Below are 5,247 nucleotides of genomic sequence, written 5' to 3'. Positions count from 1 at the left end.
AGAACCTAGAAGAAATGGAAAAATTCTTGGACACTTATAACCTTCCACATTTAAGTAAGGAAGATGTAGCATATCTAAACACCCCCATCACTACTGAGGAAATTGAAACTGTAATCAAACATCTACCCAAAAAGAAAAGCCCAGGCCCAGATGGTTTTCCTAATGAATTTTTTCAAATCTTTCAAGAGGAGCTACTACCAATCCTAGCCAGACTCTTCCATGAAATTGAAAAAAAGGGAACACTCCCAAACAGCTTTTATGAAGCCAACATCACCTTGATACCAAAACCAAACAGAGACGCTGCCAAAAAAGAAAATTACAGACCAATATTCCTGATGAATGCTGATGCAAAGATCTTCAACAAAATCCTGGCAAATAGGATCCAATGCATCATCAAGAAGATCATACACTACGACCAAGTAGGCTTCATCCCAGGAATGCAAGGATGGTTTAACATCCGTAAATCTATTAACATCATACACAACATCAACAACAAGAAAAATATAAACCACATGATCATATCAATAGATGCAGAGAAAGCATTTGATAAGGTCCAACACCCATTCTTGATCAAAACTCTCAGCAAGATGGGAATGGAAGGAACCTTCCTCAATCTAGTTGAAGCCATCTACCACAAGCCAATGGCAAATATTATCCTCAATGGAGAAAAACTAAAAGCCTTTCCTCTAAATTCGGGTACAAGACAAGGCTGTCCGCTCTCACCACTCCTCTTCAACATAGTACTGGAAGTTCTTGCTATAGCGATCAGGCAAGAAAAAGATATCAAGGGAATTCAGATAGGAAAGGAAGAAGTCAAGCTCTCATTGTTTGCAGATGACATGATACTCTACTTAGAAAACCCTAAAGACTTTACCAAAAAGCTTCTAGAAACAATAGATTCATATAGCAAGGTGGCAGGCTACAAAATCAACCTACAGAAATCAATGGCCTTTTTATACACCAATAATAATAGGGAAGAGATGGAAGTCAGGAAGGCAATCCCATTCACAATAGTGCCACACAAACTCAAATATCTTGGAGTCAACTTGACCAAAGACGTGAAGGACCTATACAAAGAAAACTATAAATCCATGCTCCAAGAAATAAGAGAGGACACACGGAAATGGAAACACTTACCCTGCTCATGGCTTGGCAGGATTAACATCATTAAAATGGCAATACTCCCCAAAGCATTATACAGATTTAATGCGATCCCCTTAAATATACCCATGACATTCTTCAAAGAAGTGGATCAAACACTTATGAAGTTCATCTGGAACAATAAACATCCTCGAATAGCTAAAGCACTCCTAGGGAAAAGGAAAATGGGAGGCATTACTTTCCCCAACTTTAAACTGTACTACAAAGCAATACTTATTAAAACAGCATGGTATTGGAATAAAGACAGACCCTCAGATCAGTGGAATAGGCTTGAATTCTCAGAGAACATTCCCCAGGCATACAATCACCTAATTTTTGACAAAGGAGCAAGAAATCCTAAGTGGAGCAGGGAAAATCTCTTCAACAAGTGGTGCTGGCAGAACTGGTTAGCCACTTGCAAAAAAGCGAACATAGACCCCCAGTTAACATCATGTACGAAGGTAAAATCCAAATGGATTAAAGACCTTGATATCAGACCAGATACCATAAGGTATATAGAACAACACGTCGGTAAAACACTCCATGACATTGAGACTAAAGGTATCTTCAAGGAGGAAACTGTACTTTCCAAACAAGTGGAAGCAGAGATTAACAGATGGGAATACATTAAACTGAGAAGCTTCTGCACCTCAAAAGAAATAGTGCCCAGGATACAAGAGTCACCCAATGAGTGGGAGAAACTATTCACCCAACATCCTTCAGATAAGGGGCTAATATCCAAAATATACAGCGCACTCACAGAACTTTACAAAAACAAAACAAAACAAAAACATCTAATCCCATCAAAAAATGGGGAGAAGAAATGAACAGACACTTTGATAAAAAAGAAATACAAATGGCCAAAAGACACATGAAAAAATGCTCCTCGTCACTAATCATCAGAGAGATGCAAATCAAAACAACGATGAGATACCACCTCACATCACAGAGATTGGCGCACATCACAAAGAATGAGAACAATCAGTGCTGGCGGGGATGTGGAGAGAAAGGAACTCTTATCCACTGCTGGTGGGAATGCCGTCTAGTACAGCCTCTATGGAAAGCGATGTGGAGGTTCCTTCAAAATCTGGAAATTGAGCTCCCATTCGACCCAGCTATTCCACTCCTAGGGATATACCCTAGGAACACAAAAATACAATACAAACCCCTTCCTCACACCTATATTTATTGCAGCACTATTCACAATAGCCAGGCTCTAGAAACAACCAAGATGCCCTTCAACAGACGAATGGCTAAAGAAACTGTGGTACATATACACAATGGAATATTATGCAGCCGTCAGGAGAGATGAAGTCATGAAATTTTCCTATATATGGATGTACATGGAATCTATCATGCTCAGTGAGATAAGTCAGAAGGAGAGAGACGCAGAATAGTCTCACTCATCTATGGGTTTTAAGAAAAATAAAAGTCATTTTTGTAACAATCCTCAGAGACAATTAGAGGAGAGCTAGAACACCAGCTCACTCCATGAAGCTCACCACAAAGAGTGGTGAGCACAGTTATAGAAATAACTACACTGAGAACTACCATCATCAAGTGAATGAATGAGGGAACTGGAAAGCCTGTCTGGAGTACAGGTGGGGGTGGGGTGGGATGGAGGGAGATTTGGGACTTTGGTGGCGGGAATGTTGCACTGGTGAAGAGGGGTGTTCTTTATATGACTGAAACCTTATCACAATCATTTATGTAATCAAGATATTCAAATAAAGAGAAAAAAAATTTAAAAAAATTTTTTATTTTGATCATATTGGCTTACATATTTTTCAGAGTAGTATTTTAGGTAAATATTAACATTGAATCAGGGGAATACCCATCACCAAATTTGTCCTCTCCCCCATTCCCGTTCCCTTCCTGAAACCCATATCCCCCACCATCACCCCCCGGGGTGCTAAAGTAGGTGGTCTCCTCTTTGTCTAGCTTACTATTAATGATCATATATCTGTTTGGTCCTGGTACCCTCCCTTGTTTCCCCCTCTATTTGAGAAGCGGAGCTAGATAATTTGAGTTATGTGGTTTTGTTTGAAGGAAAGAAAAGCAATAGAATGGGGTAAAAATCAAATAAGCCGAAAATGGGCAGAGTCCTTCTAGAGGCTCTCAACCTCAGTTTGAGAGAGGACAGGAAAAAAGGAATTGAAACACCACAACAATACAAAAAGAAATATCAAATAAAATATCCAGTGAGAGCTACAGCAATAAAGACAAGCACCATCACTTTTCTTTTGTTTCGAAGTCTAGAATAGTAGACTACATTTATTCAATGAATAACTGATTTAAATATACTAATACCTCTCTATTATAATATTTTATTTCTTTTTTCCCTATAGATCTCTCAATTTTATTATTCTTTTTTCTTTCTTCACCAGTGCAACATTCCTATCACCAATGTCCCAAGTGTCCCTCCTCCCCACCCCACCCCGGCCTGTGCTATACACAGGCTTTCAACTTCCCTCATTCAGTCACATTTTGTTATGATGGTTCTCAGTATAATTATTTCTCTAACTGCACCCATCACTCTCTGTGGTGCGCTTCATTGTCGTGAGCTGGACCTTCCAGTCCTCCTCTCTTTTGTCTCTGAGAATCATTGCACAAATGTCTTTTATTTTTCTCAAAACCCATAGATGAGTGAGACTCATGAAAATGAATACTCATAAAATGAGTCTCACTCATTTTTATTTCTTTTTAAGGTATGATTGATAATAACATAATTTCAGGTAATTAAAATTTATTCTATATGTATATATTTTATAATAAACACCACACAGCTATAGTTTTTTTTTTCATTATAATCACCATTCTGAACCCTTAAAAACCATTAATTTATGTTTTGTTTTTGGGTCACATTAGTTTATTCAAGGATACTAGCAGTTTGGTGATTCTGATGGTGCTTATTTTTCCATGTGGTACCAAGGATCAAAGCTAGTACTCCCACATGTAAATCAAGTGCTCCAATACAATGATTTCCCTGACTTCTAATACCACTGAATTTAAGTGTTATGCTCCCATGATAATTCAAACACTTCAAGTCTTTTTTGTTTGTTTGTTTGTTTGTTTGTTTTTGTTTTTCTGTTTTTTGGGGGGCACACCCATTTGATGCTCAGGGGTTACTCCCAGCTATGAGCTCAGAAATCACCCCGGCTTGGGGGGACCATATGTGACTCCTGGGGATCAAACTGCAGTCTGTCATAGGCTTGCGCTTGCAAGGCAGACCCTTACCTCTAGCATCACCTCTCCAGCCCCTCAAGTCTTTTTAAATTCTTTTTTAATAAGTGTTTTCACTATTTACAGATTTTATTCTTTCATAAGATTTTAAGAAACTTTAATATTCTACAAGAATTCTTATTGACATTCTTATTGAAATTGCATTGGAGCTAGAAATTAATTTTTTTAGAATTTATATTTATTTGATATTTTTATCTGAAGTCATTTAATCTCTTCTATTTTTCCATTTAATCAGCTCTTAATATGTCTTTAATAATATATTACGGGGGCCAGAGAGACAGCACTATAGGTAGGGCATTTGCCTTGCATGCAGCAAGGATCTCGGCATCAAGTATGGCCTCTCAACCCTGCCAAGAGTGATTACAACTAAGAGTAACCCCGAGCGCTGCTGGCTGTGGCCCAGAAACCAAAGATATTTTTATAATTAGCTCCATAAAATCCAAACCCAGGGCATATTCATATTTGCTTCAGGGAGGATATAACAAATATATAGCAAATAATCAAACATTAAGCAAGATCTGAAGTATACACAGCTTATTTTAGACCTTAAATATCATGTATACTTTTAAAATAAAAGCATATCATAAATGAAAAAGGAGCCCCAAATGGGACACAAACTAATCTACATATTTTTAAACAAAAATCCCAAAGCTAAAGATCAAAGAAAGCAGCTGGAAAGAAAAGTTCCAGAAATATGGGGTATATATATAAATGGCCTCCTAATTTGAGTTTAAGAAGCATTAATAAAAAATTAATAGTGCTCGCTTCGGCAGCACATATACTAAAATTGGGATGATACAGAGAAGATTAGCATGGCCCCTGTGCAAGGATGACATGCAAATTCATGAAGCGTTCCATATTTTT

At 37.7% G+C, this 5,247-nt stretch overlaps 1 non-coding gene across 1 annotated transcript; it reads left to right on the top strand.

The window, feature by feature from the left end:
* The first annotated feature begins 5,140 nt into the window (after window positions 1-5,140).
* Window positions 5,141-5,247, top strand: LOC126021482 (U6 spliceosomal RNA). The gene has a single exon (XR_007499995.1). It is a non-coding gene; the product is annotated as a U6 spliceosomal RNA (small nuclear RNA).

This window comes from Suncus etruscus, chromosome 10 (genome assembly GCF_024139225.1).
Source record: "Suncus etruscus isolate mSunEtr1 chromosome 10, mSunEtr1.pri.cur, whole genome shotgun sequence".
In the NCBI taxonomy this organism is placed as follows: domain Eukaryota; kingdom Metazoa; phylum Chordata; class Mammalia; order Eulipotyphla; family Soricidae; genus Suncus; species Suncus etruscus.
This window is presented reverse-complemented; position numbering and strand designations above follow the sequence as displayed.